Raw genomic sequence first — 17005 nt, 5'->3', positions numbered from 1 at the left:
TTACATTTGAGCAGAAAATACAAGATGTTCTGCACTGTGGAAAATCTCAGAGGACGTGCTCAGAAGCCAAAAGACACCTGTGCTGGCCAAGAGGCTAGTTAGAGAGGTGAAAAAGAATCCAAGGATCACCACCAAGGCCATCCTCATGAATCTGGGCTCTGCTTGTGGCAATGTCTCAAGGCAGACAATCCAATGGACACTGCACACTGCTGGGTTCCACAGATGCAGGCCAGGCACACAAAAGCTCACTTGGCTTTTGCAAAAGCTCATCTGGACAAAGAAGAAGACTTCTGGTCTTCTGTATTATGGTCAGATGAAGCAAACATTTAATTGTTTGGTCACAATGATGTTCCTTCATTTGGAGTAAAAAAGGAGAAGCCTTCAACCCAAAGAACACCATCCCCACTGTCAAACATGGTGGTGGGAACCTAATGCTTTGGGGGTGTTTTTCAGCCAATGGACCAGGGAACCTAATCAAAATAAACAGCACCATGAAAAAAGAGAAATACATGAGGATTCTCAACGACAACATCAGGCAGTCTGCAGAGAAACTTGGCCTTGGCCACCAGTGGACATTTCAGCATGACAATGACCCAAAACACACAGCAAAAGTGGTGAAGAAATGGTTAGCAGACAACATTCAAGTTTTGGAGTGGCCCAGCCAGAGTCCAGACTTGAATCCAATTGAGAATCTGTGGAGGGAGGTAAAGATCAGGGTGATGGCAAGAAGACCCTCCAACCTGAAAGACTTGGAGCTGATTGCTAAAGATGAATGGGCAAAAATACCTGTGGAGACATGCAAAAAGCTGGTCTGCAATTATAGGAAGCGTTTGATTGCTGTAATAGCCAATAAAGGCGTTTCTATTGATTATTGAGAAGGGTATGAATAATTTTGAACTGGACACTTTTTGCTCAAATGTAAATAAAAGCTGAGAAATGTTTTCTTTTCCACAATAATGCCTCTTGTACATAGTCTTATTATCTTTTGGGAGACACCTATGTAATTTCCCATCAAAAAATTACTTGCTGGTTGAATAAAAGTAACTTTAAGTCAAAATTTGCCAGGGGTATGAATAATTATGGGCAGCACTGTATATAACACTTTTTGTGAAGCAAGGTAACAAAAAATAACTGTTTTGGCACAGCTTTTATTTATTTATATTTACAATTTTCATCTGACAGGTTGGATCATGTGGTATTTTTATATAGCAGGTTGTTACAGACGCGACAATACCAAATATGTTTCAGTTTTACATTATAAAGCATTTTTGAAAAAAAATATTTTTTGTGTCTCCACAGGTGACTGTCTTATGCAGGGGCTCATTATTTTCAGAATGAGATGACGGTTTGATTGGTGCTATTTTAGGGTGCGTATGACTTTTTGATTGCTTGCTATTACACTTTTTGTGGTGTAAGGTTACAAAAAATTGCTTTGTTGACACGTTTTTTTTTTTTTTTTTTTTTTACAGTGTTCATCTGAGGGGTTAGGTCATGTGATGGGGGGCAGGTCCTTACGGATGTGGCAATACCTAATATTTTTAATTTTTTTTATTTATTTAAGTTTTACACAATAATATCATTTTTGAAACAAAAAATAATAATAATCATGTTTTAGTGTCTCCATAGTCTGAGAGGCATAGTTTTTTCAATTTTTGGGTGATTGTCTTAGGTAGGGTATAAATTTTGTAGGATGAGATGATGGTTTGATTGGTACTATTTTGGGGTGCATATGCCTTTTTGATCGCTTGGTGTTGCACTTTTAGTGATGTAAGGTGAACAAAAAATGTTTTTTTAGCACAGGTTTTATTTTTATTTTTTTTACAGCATTTACATGAGGGGTTAGGTTATGTGATATTTTTATAGAGCCGGTCGATACGGACGCGGCGATACCTAATATGTCTACTGTTCTTTTTTCCCTATTTTTTTTATTTACTTTATTTTGGGAATAGAAAACTTTTTTTTTTTTTTATTACATTTTTTTTGTCCCACTCTGGGACTTCAACTTTTGGGGGTCTGATCCCCTTTACAATGCATCACAATACTTCTGTATTGTGATGCATTGGCTGTAAGTGTATTACCAGCCTGCTTGCCTGTGAGATCCAGGGGGCTGGATCTCACAGGCTAAGGCCTCATGCACACGACTTTTGTGTGTTTTGTGGTCCGCAAATTGTGGATCCACAAATATTACTGCATTATTACTGCCTTTTCTTGTCCGCAAAACGCAGACAAGAATAGGACAGGTTATATTTTTTTGGAGGACCACGGAACGGAGCAACGGAATGCTGTGCTCAAAACAACGTCCGTGCGTATGAGGCCTGCCTCGGGCTCCCTTCCCTGCTCCCTCTCTCTCCATACATCGCACGTGGCGCGGTCAGTGACCGGTGACTGCGACACATCAAAGGCGCATACAGCAGGGGTCCGGTTATCAGTCACTGCCGGACCCCTGCCGCTGATCAGGCGGGTGCAGCTCTTGCACCCACCCATTCAGCCCGCCGTAATAGTATGGCAATGGGTGGCAAGTCACGTTCTGTTGCGCTGTACTATTATGGCTCAGGTCGGGAAGGGGTTAACCACACACACAAACAACAAATTAAATGAACCAATGCGAAGATGAGTCATCCTACTAGTACGTTTGTGTATCTCACAAAAATGAGTACACCCCTCACATTTTTGTAAACATTTTATTATATCTTTTCATGGGGCAACACTGAAGATACGACACTTTGATACAATGTAAAGTAGCCAGTTTAGAGCTTGTATAACCATGTAAATTTGGGATGCCTTCAAAATAATTCGACACACATACATTAATGTCTAAAGTGCAGGCAAAAAAAGTGAGTGCATCCCTTTGTGAAAAAGGCCAAATTGTGCCCAATTAGCCATTTTCCCTCCCCTGTGTCATGTGACAAAGCCTCAGATGTAAATGGAGAGCAAGTGTGTTAAATTTTGTGTCATCGTTCTCACACTCTTTCATACTGGTGACTGGAAGTTCAACATGGCACCTCATGGCAAATAACTCTCTGAGGATCTGAAAATGAAGAATTGTTGCTCTACATAAAGATGGCCTAGGCCAGGGATGGGCAAACTGCAGCTTTCCAGCTGTTGTAAAACTACAAATCCCATGGTGCCCAGCTGTAGGCTGATAGCTGTAGGCAGACTAGGCATACTGGGAGCTGTAGTTTTACAACAACTGGAGAGCCGCAGTTTGCCAGGCTATAAGAAGATTGCCAACACCTTAAAACTGAGCTGCAGCACATTGGCTAAGACCATACAGCGGTTTAACAAGACAGGTTCCACTAAGAACAGGCCTCGCCATGGTTGACTAAAGAAGGTTGTCTTTTCAAAATAGAAGTATAATTGCTGACAACATTGCTGAAGAGGTTAAAGGAGGAAGGCTCTTCTAAATGATGATGCCCAAGAAAGCCTGCAACAATTGAGCAGAAGTGACTAAGGACATGGATTACTGGAACCATGTTCTATGGTCTGATAAGTCCAAGACTTATTTGGTTCCGATGATGTCAAGTGTGTGTGGCGGCAACCAAATGAGGAGTACATAGACAAGTGTGTATTGCCTACAGTCAAGCATGGTGGTAGGAGTGTCATGGTTTGGGGCTGCATGAGTGCTGCCGACTGTGGGGAGCTACAGTCATGTGGCTTTGAGCATCAATTACAGCTTGACCTTGACATCTTATGCTGTTTACAAGTTGAATATGTGCATTCAAAAGTTTAGAGGTCACATTAACTTCATCTGTAAAGGTTAGAGTGCATTTTAAGTTCATCCTAAAATTTTACCCACAAACCAGATATACCAAACTTTTTGTGAGTAGTATGCAGACTACATATATACACACATATAGTATGTGTTTGAATTTGAATATTGATGTGATAAAACAGTACAAAGATATTATAAAGAGATATATACTGTAAATATATTATTCACACAATTCCCCTAAAAAGCCACAAGTGACTGTGTGTCAGGCATCTATTTTCTATTTCTATTTTCCACCAGTTGCAGCTATAAAACACCTATTGTGTGAACGGTGTTGTGGCCAATGAGAAATATAGGAGGCAGAGCCCACACGGCTAGTCGTGGAGACTTTTTGGGAATATATGTTTTTCAATATTTTGCAGTGCTACCGATTTTTCAAATAATATAAATATATATACACTCTATGATCTGCCACCTATCACCTGGTAGTCTGCATCACACAGGATAGGCTTAGATCCACACCTTAGCAGACAGTATCACACATGACTGGCTATGCTATATGCTTAGCAGACAGAATTGCACATGACAGAATTAGATACAGGGGCAGACAATATGATGCATGACAGTAAAAAGGCTCATGCACACGACCGTGATTGGTCCAGGAATCACGGTCCATGTGTCAGCCGCATCCCCCGGGCCGACAATGGCTCCCCTGAACCGAACTGACTGTTGCAGTGTCCTCCTATCAACACATATACGATAACCCCACAATCCGATAAGAAACTGACTTACTATGATACAGCCAAGTTCAGGTCAGAGGAGTGCGGGCAGCCCAGGAGATGCGCCCAACACACAGTGTTTCCCAGGCTGATCATGGTAGTGTGTATTATTGCTTAGGCCTAGATAAACCCTTCAGTGGGCAGTAGCAACAAAATATAGGATTAGACCTTATTGCACATGACCGTATCAGTTTTATGGTCCACAAATCGCAGATCCGCAAAATAAGCATACTGTTCATGCGTGATGTGCATTTTTTTCCAGACCCGTTAACTTCAATGGCTTCACAGTACAGATTTTGTGGTACAGAATAGGACATGTTTTATCTTTTGCAGAATAGATATGTGGTAGGCAATTGAGAGTGCCGGATTTGTGTGAGGGGGAGGCGGGGCGTTCACTATTTAAACCTGGCCCTCCTGCCCCCACTTGTCGGTTTGAACACTTTCAAATAGGCTTGTGGGTTGGTGCCAGAGAAGTGTGTGCGTCACTGGAGGATCGGGTGATCGGTTGCGTCGGGCTCGTCGCTACGGTGATTAGGTAGGCAGGGTGGCCGCACACCCATCTTGCGATGTATTAACATATTGGGTATTATGTATTAACATGTGGGGCTGCCGAGCGTGCCGCCGGTCCCCAGCCGCGCTGGCGACTACCCGCGCTCCCGATCGCTGCCGGCACCCCCAGTGACATCTCCGGTTTTCTCTAGGTGTGTACTCGTGGTTACTACACACTCCCGCTCTAGGCACCCCCATACAGGCACCCCGATCCGCGCCAGGCCCGGCGCCAAGCACCCCCGCTCCCACATACAGTGTCCCCCAGGCGGGCACCCCTCACCTGTGGCGCAGCAGCGTCGGATCACGCCGGCCGTCGGCTCCACAGCACAGCTCACTGTCTTGCTGCGCTCCAGCAGCTCCTGGCTTGTTAGTGGGCGACACCTACAGGCCCATACTGGTACTGCAGTCCAGGTACAGGCATCCCTTGCTCAGGCAGTGGCTAGGTACAAGGCAGTGGCCAGGTACAAGGCAGGGGAAAGGGGGGGGGGGGGGAAAGAAAAAGTGTGTGTTTAATATATTTGGAATATGTATGAAGAGCAAAGACATAGGGGGTTTCAAGGAGGGGGTGCTGGCCACTGCACTTGCGCACGCAGCCGGGCCGCCCGTAAGGCCGTACGGTGCGGCAGGGGGTTGGTTAAAGCGCAGTCGCCATAGTCCGGTGGTTAGCTAGGGAGCGGCGGCATGAGTGAAGGATCACCCAGCTGGCATGCGCTCACTCATATGTCTGTCCTCGTTTACCCAGGTCCACAGGTGGTTGGCTAAATTTACGACACTGTGGGGGTTTGTGGCTGTCATGGCCGCCAGGTGAGTTAGGGGTGGTGCATGCACGGGCTGAACCCCTCTTTTCTCCTGCTTAGGCTTGGGGGTCGGGGGATGGTGGACTACTAGGTCCAGGCCGCTGACGCATCTATTACAGGGTGGCGCCTACAGTCGTGGACTTTGGTGGGGGGGAGGGGAAAATAAATAAATAAATAAAATATTAAAAAAATTTGAGAGGTATGTTGCTTTGCCAGGTCTGTCACGACTACAGACTCCTTATAAAGCCCTGCCACGACTGCAGGCAACAGTCTGTCACGTCTACAGACCCGCTCTAAAGCCCTGCCACGACTGCAGGCACAAATCCGTTGCGACTACAGACTCATTATTTAGGCCGGCCACTACGGCACGCAGTAACCGCACGACGACATACTCGTGAGCCATACTACCACGGCGGTAGGAGGGATTCCAGTACCGCTACTTACGATGCAGGGTCCCCTCGGGGCTGCAGGTGCGAGGCGGTCAGATCCACGGACTCGGCCGCACTCCCATTGACCACAGGCACGGGGTGGGGACAGCTGCGGGAGGTGGCGGCACGGCCACACATGCAGCCCAGACACAGCCGGGGAATGCAACTTCACGGTCACAGGCTAGGCCCGGTCAGGCCCCAGTCTCCCAGCGGGTCCCAGTCACGCCACAAAAAATAAAAATAAATAAATAAATATATATATACAGCCGGGCAGTTAACAGCGGAGTCGCGCATCCCGGCTACGGTCACAAAGACTACGATACTCGGACCTGCTCATTTGACTACGGACTTCAGAATCCCTGCCCGACCAGGCGGCAGACCTGGGAGCGCTTCTGGTCACGACCGTGGGCGCCGTCGGCCCTTGGCCACAGACACTAGGTCCCCCTTCCCCCCAGGCAGAGCCGGTCTGGTCCGGCCAGTAGATAACGGTTAGCATTGATGTGGTTACTTGAGTTTGAATTTCTTTTAGTAGGGAGATGTCGCAGGAGTTACTTCCGGAGGGGTCCTTATCGTCTCGGGACAGCGGGGAGCAGCAGTCCGTGAGATCAGCGGAGTTGCCGATAAGGTTGTGGACCGTCCCTAGGCTGACGGCAGAATTATCAAGAAGGGGGATACCGTTCCCGGCCGCCGCGAGGAAGGCGGAACTTCACCACCTTCTGACTTCACAACCAGCGGCTCCTTATCGAGATGAGGGGTCCCTCAGTGCCATTCTGACTTCCCTAATGGAGCTGCATGCTGCGGTCAACACCATGGGTACAGCGGTGTCAGACATGCAGGCTAGGCTGGAGACTGTCGAGGGCCAGCCTGCAGCGTTCAACAGTGTTGCAGACAGGGTCTGTCGCCAGCTCATCAGCATCCGCAGCGCCGGGTGGGTCCAGCTTTTCCACAACCATAGCTCCTTCCCATTTTGTTCCTCCCAATATCCGGCAGGATATTCTGGAAGGTAAAGACATTAATTTGGCGTCCCTGCTCATGCCAGCACACGAAGCCCCGGACAACAAGACCATATCATGCGGAGAGGTCTCTGTTGTGCTCAAGTCTAGGGACGCACGGCTCAACAGGAAACTCAATGTTCCCGAGTTTGTGCTGGCATTCAGCCTTTACCGAGACATGGTGTGCTCTGCTAGCCCCCTTAGGAGGGAGGAGCTGGACCTGTATTTATTCAAGGTCGTCGACCTAGGGTACAAGTATGGAGGCACCGCCTTCTATGAGTACCACCACTCCTTCTCGGCAAAGGCGGCGGCCACACTCGCTCAGTGCAAACATGTCGTAGACTGGTCTCGGATGGATACCGAGTTATTTTGCCGCCACTTTGCGGGCCTCAAGGCCCCGGCTTGCGCTGGTTGCGGTTCCTACGCCCACACGGCCGGATGGTGCTCAGAGAGCGGTAGCACAGCTGCGCCTTCCGTGTCCGGCGTTCTCCCCATCCAGCCGGCGGGCAGGGCTTCCGCGTCCAATGACAAGTTGGGGCGCCCGGTGAAATACCTCGGTAAGTCACCTTTATGCAATAATTTTAATTATGCCGTATGCCACTACAATCAATGCAGGTTGTTGCACTTATGTACCCAGTGTTTCAGGGCTCACCCCCGTGTCGCTTGCACGCAAAAAGGGGGGAATCACGCATGACTAAGCGTGGTTAACGTGGATCTCCTCGTCTGTTTCTTAGCCGGTCACCCAGATTCAGATTGGGTACTATACGTGCTCAACGGTCTGCGGTACGGCTTCCACACAGGCTTGCTGGCTCTTCCGCAAGCCCCGCATGAGTGCGGGAACTTGGCGTCGGCTATCAGAGATCCCGAGACGGTCACCCAATTAATCCAAATCGAGCTGGATAAGGCTTATGTGATCTGCCCAGTGCGGCAGCCTCCGTTTGAGTGCTGGAGGGTCAACCCGGTCGGGGTGGTGACAGGAAAATTTTCCAATAAAAAAAGATTGGTGTACGATTTGTCAGCCCCACATTCCTTAGCAGTCCCCAGTCTGAATTCTTTGATCCCCTCGGAAGAATTCTCCATGAGGTACGCCTCTATTGATGAGGCGATTGAGGTCATACTCAAGTTCGGGAGAGGGGCCTGGTTATCCAAGGCGGATATCACAGACGCCTTTAAACTGCTCCCCATCCATCCGGAACTCTGGCAGTGGCATGGGATAAAGTGGCAAGGGCTGTACTACTTTGCCAGCAAACTGACCTTCGGGTCCAAGTCAAGTCCATGGCTCTTTGATCAGTTGGCTAGCGCGTTGCATTGGGTCTTATCAGACGTCTTCAGGGTCAGCCATGTCACGCATTACCTGGACGACTTCCTTCTGGTCGAGCCCCCGACACGGCAGCCTCAGGACCTACAGCGCTTGCAGACAGTATTTTCTGACCTCAATGTGCCAATAGCTTCTCACAAAGTAGAAGGCCCCGACACCACCATCACGTTTTTAGGGATACGTTTAGACTCGGTGCGCATGCAGGCGAGTCTCCCACCTGATAAATTAGATAGAATCAGGCAGGCCGTGCATAGGTGGGCTCAAGTGAGAGTAGCTTCCAGAGCGGACCTGCAATCCCTGTTAGGCATGCTCAATTTTGCCATGCGCATCATTCCCCAAGGCAGGTCCTTCATCTCTAGGCTTTTGGCGCTGCTCCCACAGGCCCGCGCACAGAACGAGATGGTACGGTTAGGTCCAGAGGCCATGGCCGACCTGATGATGTGGGACAGGTTTTTGACACACTGGAATGGCGTGTAGCTCTTCATTCCGGTAGTCTCGAACCAGTCTCCAGTGGTCCACACTGATGCCTCATCGTCAGTCGGCTTTGCCGCGCTGTACAGCTACCACTGGTTCGCTGGTCCTTGGCCACCGGAGGTCGCATCCATTCCAGGTTTCTCTTCGTGTTCCGCCTTGTTTGAGGTATATCCCTTAGTGGGGGCAGCAGTGGCGTGGGGCGAGCAGTGGAGGAACTGCACGGTACTATTTCTCACGGACAATACGGCAGTTGTGGACATCGTCATGAAGGGCAGGTCTAGTTCCAAACTGGTCATGTCATTCGTGAGGAGGTTCGTCTGGTTGTCTCTGACGCACAATTTTCGTTTCATATGCAGGCACATCAGTGGAGAATGCAATGTCGCTGCAGACGCCTTATCCCGCCTTAATTTTCCACTTTTCTTTCAGGTTTGTCCAGGGGCAGATCTCTCGCCGACACCAATTCCGCACCAGGCCCAGCTGCGCTAGGATTAGTCTCGCATCTCACCGTAGCTAAGACACTGATGGCTAAATCCTTGTCCCACAATACCCTGCGGGCATATAAGACAGCGTGGCGCCTGTTCCAGAAATATGAAAATACCTACCCGGCCGCAGACCTGGGACCTATCACTCACCTACTGGGTTTTGTTGGGTTTTGCCACTCTCAATTACACTTATCCTATAGTACGGTTAAATTATACCTGGCAGGTATTCAGCACCACCGGTACAGCCTATATCCGGAACTACCGTCACTTTTCTCTGCCCACCCTATCAAAGCGGCGTTGAAGGGTTTGCGCAAGACGTCTGTCGCAAAACGACAGGTGCGTCAGCCCTTTACCGGCCGCTTGTTCAGGTTGGTGACAGACAAACTACAGGGCGAACCATTCGGCCCACAGGTTAGCGCGCTGGTAGTAACAGCATTGTATCTGGCCTTCTATGGGTTCCTCAGGCCAGGTGAGCTAATGGGCGCCAACACGCTGGCCGGGTGCTTGCAGAAAGGTCAGCTCGTCCGATGCGGGTCCATCTATGTGCTCACCTTGGCCTCAACCAAAACGACATGGCCCGGGGAGTCGGTGGAGGTCAGATACTTCCCTACGGCCAATAGGTGGTGTCCGGTACGTGCCTTTGATGCTTGGCTCCTCAGCATTGAATCCGAGCCGACATCTTCTCCCCTACTCGCACTAGGCCATACCCGGCTAACCATCGCGGTCTTTCTTAAATACGTGCGGGTGCTGCTAGCAGGGTCAGGGGTCGATCCCCTCTCAATCACAGGACATTCCTTACGCATTGGCGCGGCAGCCGCGGCGTCCCTGCATAAGGTGCCGGCACATATTATTAAACAGTTGGGTCGCTGGAGTTCCGCATGTTACATGCGGTATATCCTGGATCCGCATAACGAAATGTCACTGGCTTTTCAAGTGTTGGTGTTGTAATTTCGGTTATTAAAGCTTTTCAACACTCCTACGCATGGTTCTTTTTGGCCCCTTTAGGCTACCCTTCTATAAGCAGTTCCGGCACAACTCTGCTGCTTCTAGTAGGCAGGGGAGGGTATCCTCTCAGCATGAGCCGATCCGAGCACAAATGTGAAAAGCACACAGATGACACTTTCTGCATCCATATGTCAGTTCCCCAAGTGCAGACTGCATCAATAGGTCTGCAAAAAAATGTAGATCGCACACAAACGGTATCCATTTTGTGGATCCGCCATTTGCAGACTGCAAAACATGTGCATGATGCCTTAGATACACACTTAAGCAGACAGTACCAAAACCAAAATATTTGATAAAGGATCACTGACTAAGATACAGAGGCGCAGCAGACAGTATCTGAAATGACAAGCTTAAATACACACCAGACAGCAAGATAGGATTATATACAGTCGTGGCCAAAAGTTTTGAGAATTACATAAATATTGGAAAAGTTGCTGCTTTAGTTTTTATAATAGCAATTTGCATATACTCCAGAATGTTATGAAGAGTGATCAGATGAATTGCATAGTCCTTCTTTGCCATGAAAATTAACTTAATCCCAAAAAAAACTTTCCACTGTATTTCATTGCTGTCATTACCTGCTGAGATCATTTCAGCAATCGTCTTGTTAACTCAGGTGAGAATGTTGACGAGCACAAGGATGGAGATCATTATGTCAGGCTGATTGGGTTAAAATAGCAGACTTGATCTGTTAAAAGGAGGGTGATGCTTGAAATCATTGTTCTTCCATAAAAATGGCTTCACAGGCAAGGATATTGTGGCTATTAAGATTGCACCTCAATCAACAATTTATAGGATCATCAAGAACTTCAAGGAAAGAGGTTCAATTCTTGTTAAGAAGGCTTCAGGGCATCCAAGAAAGTCCAGCAAGCGCCAGGATCGTCTCCTAAAGAGGATTCAGCTGCGGGATTGGAGTGCCACCAGTGCAGAGCTTGCTCAGGAATGGCAGCAGGCAGGTGTGAGCACATCTGCACGCACAGTGAGGCAAAGACTTTTGGAAGATGGCCTGGTGTCAAGAAGGGCAGCAAAGAAGCCACTTCTCTCCAAAAAAAAAGGGACAGATTGATCTTCTGCACAAAATATGGTGAATGGACTGCTGAGGACTGGGGCAAAGTCATATTCTTCGATGAAGCCTCTTTCCGATTGTTTGGGGCATCAGGAAAAAGGCTTGTCCGGAGAAGAAAAGGTGAGCGCTACCATCAGTCCTGTGTCATGCCAACAGTAAAGCATCCTGAGACCATTCATGTGTGGGGTTGCTTCTCATCCAAGGGAGTGGGCTTACTCACAATTTTGCCCAAAAACACATCTATGAATAAAGAATGGTACCAAAACACCCTCCAACAGCAACTTCTTCCAACAATCCAACAACAGTTTGGTGAAGAACAATGCATTTTCCAGCACGATGGAGCACCGTGCCATAAGGCAAAAGTGATAACTAAGTGGCTCGGGGACCAAAATGTTTACATTTTGGGTCCATGGCCTGGAAACTCCCCAGATCTTAATCCCATTGAGAACTTGTCGTCAATCCTCAAGCGGTGGGTGGACAAACAAAAACCCACTAATTCTGACAAACTCCAAGAAGTGATTATGAAAGAATGGGTTGCCATCAGTCAGGAATTGGCCTAGAAGTTGATTGAGAGCATGCCCAGTTGAATTGCAGAGGTCCTGAAAAAGAAGGGCCAACACTGCAAATACTGACTCTACATAAATGTCATGTAATTGTCGATAAAAGCCTTTGAAACGTATGAAGTGCGTGTAATTATATTTCACTACATCACAGGAACAACTGAAACAAAGATCTAAAAGCAGTTTAGCAGCAAACTTTGTGAAAACTAATATTTGTGTCATTCTCAAAACTTTTGGCCACGACTGTACAAAGCTCAGTAGGCAGTATTATACAAGAAAGATCTTTTATACAGTAACTGTAGAACTGTAGACTGTATCGTAGAGGATAGAGTTAGATACAGAAGCACAGCAGACAGCATTGTACAAGATAGAATTAACATGCTTCTCGAGTGTCCCCAGGAGTACAGATATTCTAAATTCCCTACTGGGGTTATCCCTACAACAAATGGTTGAGGAGCCAACCCGGAGGGAGGCCATTTTGGATTTGATATTCACAAATGGGGATTCGGTATATGATGTCATTGTAGGCGAAACCTTGGGATCTAGTGATCACCAGTCAGTGTGGTTTAATATAAGAACTGTGAAAGAGTCCCACCACACAAAAACAAAAGTTTTAGATTTTAGAAAAACAGACTTTTCAAAAATGAAATTAGTCATAAATGAGTCCTTATCAGACTGGAACGGATTACATGGAGTCCAGGAGAAATGGGACTACTTAAAAGGTGCATTATTGAAGGCAACAGAAAATTGCATTAGACTTGTCAGTAAAAGCAAAAAAAGGAAGAGACCACTGTGGTACTCAGCAGAAGTGGCCCAAATCATTAAAAATAAAAAGCTAGCATTTTGTAATTATAAAAAAACCCAGAGCAATGAAGATAAGGAAATCTACAAGATTAGGCAGAAAGAGGCCAAGCAAGTTATAAGAACTTCTAAAGCTCAGGCAGAAGAAAAACTAGCTCAGTCTATGAAAAAAGGGGATAAGACATTCTTCAGATATATAAATGAAAAAAGGAAATTAAAACAAGGAATAACTAAATTAAAAATAAAGGACGGAAGGTATGTAGAAGAGAATAAAGGGCTAGCCGACTGCCTTAATGAATACTTCTGTTCAGTTTTTACAAAAGAAAAAGAAGGAGAAGGACCTCCACTAGAAAGGATGACTATTAAATCGTTTGATGCATGTGTCTTTACAGAGGAAGATGTTCTAAGTTTGCTGTCTAAAGTGAAGACAAATAAGTCACAGGGGCCTGATGAGATACACCCAAAATTATTAAAAGAGCTTAGTGGTGAGCTGGCAAAACCGTTAACAGATTTATTTAACCAATCATTAGTAACAGGAGTCGTCCCGGAAGATTGGAAATTGGCAAATGTCGTGCCCATTCACAAGAAAGGTAGTAAGGAGGAATCGAGCAACTATAGACCAGTGAGTCTGACATCAATAGTAGGCAAATTAATGGAAACCCTATTAAAGGATAGGATTGTGGAACATCTAAAATCCCATGGATTGCAAGATGAAAAACAGCATGGGTTTACTTCAGGGAGATCATGTCAAACAAATCTTATAGATTTTTTTGACTGGGTGACTAAAATAATAGACGGTGGAGGTGCAGTAGACATCGCATATCTAGATTTTAGTAAGGCTTTTGACACTGTCCCACATAGAAGACTTATCAATAAACTGCAGTCATTGAGCATGGACTCCCATATTGTTGAGTGGATTAGGCAGTGGCTGAGTGACAGACAACAGAGGGTTGTAGTCAATGGAGAACATTCAAAACAAGGTCATGTTACCAGTGGGATTCCACAGGGATCTGTACTGGGACCAATTTTGTTTAATATCTTCATAAGTGATATTGCAAAAGGCCTCGATGGTAAGGTTTGTCTTTTTGCTGATGACACAAAGATATGTAACAGGGTTGATGTTCCTGGAGGGAAACGCCAAATGGAAAAGGATTTAGGAAAACTAGAAGAATGGTCAGAACTCTGGCAACTGAAATTTTATGTGAATAAGTGCAAGATAATGCACCTGGGGCGTAAAAACCCAAGGGCAGAATATAGAATATTTGACACAGTCCTGACCTCAGTATCTGAGGAAAGGGATTTAGGAGTAATTATTTCAGAAGACTTAAAGGTGGGAAGACAATGTAATAAAGCAGCATGAAATGCCAGCAGAATGCTTGGATGTATAGGGAGAGGTATAAGCAGTAGAAAGAGTGAAGTGCTTATGCCGCTGTACAGAACACTGGTAAGACCTCGCTTGGAGTATTGTGCGCAGTACTGGAGGCCATATCTCCAGAAGGATATAGATACTCTAGAGAGAGTTCAGAGAAGAGCTACTAAACTGGTCCATGGATTGCAGGATAAAACTTACCAGGAAAGATTAAAGGACCTTAATATGTATAGCTTGGAAGAAAGAAGAGACCGAGGGGATATGATAGAAACTTTTAAATACATAAAGGGAATCAACTCGGTAAAGGAGGAGAGCATATTTAAAAGAAGAAAAACTACCACAAGAGGACACAGTTTTAAATTAGAGGGGCAAAGGTTTAAAAGTAATATAAAGGAAGTATTACTTTACTGAGAGAGTAGTGGATGCATGGAATAGCCTTCCTGCAGAAGTGGTAGCGGCAAATACAGTGAAGGAGTTTAAGCATGCATGGGATAGGCATAAGGCTATCCTTCATATAAGATAGGGCCAGGGACTATTCATAGGATTCAGATATATTGGGCAGACTAGATGGGCCAAATGGTTCTTATCTGCCGACACATTCTATGTTTCTATGTTTCTGTCTCTCTGTCCCTCTTTTCTACCTAAAGGGTCCGTGTTCAGGCCTGAACCCGGATACAAGCTCACTCCTTTACCATGTAGGAATGGAGCATTGGAGCATTTCCTTGTTCCGATGTTCCCCTTGCCTTGAGCTGCATCGAGCAGGGCAAGATCTGTTTGTTGTAAGCTGGTGGCGTACCAGACTTCACATCAGTATGCTAGGAGGTGACTTCCGCCTAGCAGGAAGCCCGGTCACCAGCACAAATAGGCGTTGCATAGTGCTGTTCTGGGTTGTTTTAGAGGTGGGTACTAGTGATAGCTGCCGGCTCACAACAAATAGACCTTACCCTGTGCAATGCAGCGCAAGGCAAGGGTAGAATTTAGGGGTGGGCAATATAGGCGATATGCGATATAAATTTGTGCCACGATATGGATTTTGTGCATATCGCCGGACCGCAATATGACCACGGAGTGGTAGTGAAGATTGGTTACCATGGCAGCCAGGAGTCACGCTACTGATGTCCTGGCTGCAATGGTATGTTAGTGAGCAGCATTATACTCACGTGCACCGTGGCCACCGGTCGCTCCTTCTTCTGTCTGTGCGGCACATTGTTAATGCTTACAGCATTAGCAATGCGCCGCACAGACCTATGAGAAGAAGGAGCGCCCGGCAGCCATGGCACGTGAGTATAATGCTGCTCACTAACATACTATGGCAGCCAGGACTTCAGTAGCGTGACTCCTGGCTGCCATGGTAACCGATCTTCACTACCGCTCCGTGGTCATACCCCTAAATTCTCTCCTTGCCTGGGTGCTGGGGGGCACATGAGAGGCTGGGGGGCACATGAGAGGCTGGCTGCCATGGTCAGCTCCCTGCTGTTGTATGCACAAAGCACAGGGCAGCAGGGAGAGTGTAAAGTCCTATTCACCCTATGACTATGACAAGGGTTCTAGCCCTTAAGGAGGATAATAGTTATTAAATAAAAAGTAAAAAAAAAGTTTAACCCCCCCCCAATATAGAAAAATATATCGCATATCACACATGCTTAAAATTACATCGCAATATAGATTTTAGGCCATATCGCCCACCCCTAGGAGAATTTATACCCACCTTACGAATTCACACACATCAGGCTCTGTTACAGGCTCAGTACACTATTGTACATGAATAACAAGAATAAGATGTTTGCTTATTCCAGCAGTTTTTTGAACTCCTAGTTGGTGAAGGAAGAGTCTGTGGACTTTCATGTGATTCAGCAAGAAACAAACAAGAAACTAGCAGAATTCATGTATAGGTGTAGTAACATTGCCACAGGAGGTGTAGTAGGCATGATTACTGCAGACTGAATAGTGTGGCAGGTGGGACCACCAGTGAGGGCAAATGAGGGAAAATATATGCACATTGTGAGGGGTGTTAGGGACTTTGGGACTAGATTTTGGGACCAGACAACCTCTTCCTAAAGGGAACCTGTCATGTGGATATTTGATTATAATCTAACTAATTATACACAATCATTAACTACTAAAAAGTACCTTAGATGTATTCTCTTACTGGTGTGACAGATGGTTACCTCATAATATACACACAAAGATGCTGCATGCCGCATGCTAATGAGCTGATTCGAGTCCGGCGTGATGTCATCGAGTCCAGCGTATATTTAATTCAGAGCTATAGCCACTCCCCTGCCCACCTGCTGCTGATTCCTATGGAAACAAACTGTCACTCAGCAGTAGGTGGGCGGGGAGAGTCAGGAGCTCATAAATATTCATGACTCATCATTATCAGCTGGAGCTTTTCAATACAAGATGTTGGCAGATTGACTGGGTCAATTAAAGAAAGTGACCCAACATTTTGCTAAGAGAATCAGTCACTTATTTATGTTGCCCTTAGTTAGGACACCATAAAACTGGTGACAGGTTCCCTTTAACTCTGATAACCCTTAAGAAGACATGGTGGCAGGTTCCAATAAACTGATTAAAGGGGTTGACCGGACTTTTACTATTGATACTGAGGATAGGTCATCAATATCAGATCGGCGGGAGTCCGACACCCCCACCGATCAGATGTATGAGGAGACT

At 46.4% G+C, this 17005-nt stretch overlaps 1 protein-coding gene across 1 annotated transcript in view; it reads right to left on the bottom strand.

Annotated features, from left to right (window-relative positions):
• The window catches only part of OSGEPL1 (O-sialoglycoprotein endopeptidase like 1), a 505200-nt gene that overhangs the window by 151156 nt on the left and 337039 nt on the right, over positions 1–17005 (bottom strand). The window lies entirely within an intron of this gene.

The sequence above is a fragment of the Bufo gargarizans genome, chromosome 8, assembly GCF_014858855.1.
Source record: "Bufo gargarizans isolate SCDJY-AF-19 chromosome 8, ASM1485885v1, whole genome shotgun sequence".
NCBI lineage: Eukaryota > Metazoa > Chordata > Amphibia > Anura > Bufonidae > Bufo > Bufo gargarizans.
This window is presented reverse-complemented; position numbering and strand designations above follow the sequence as displayed.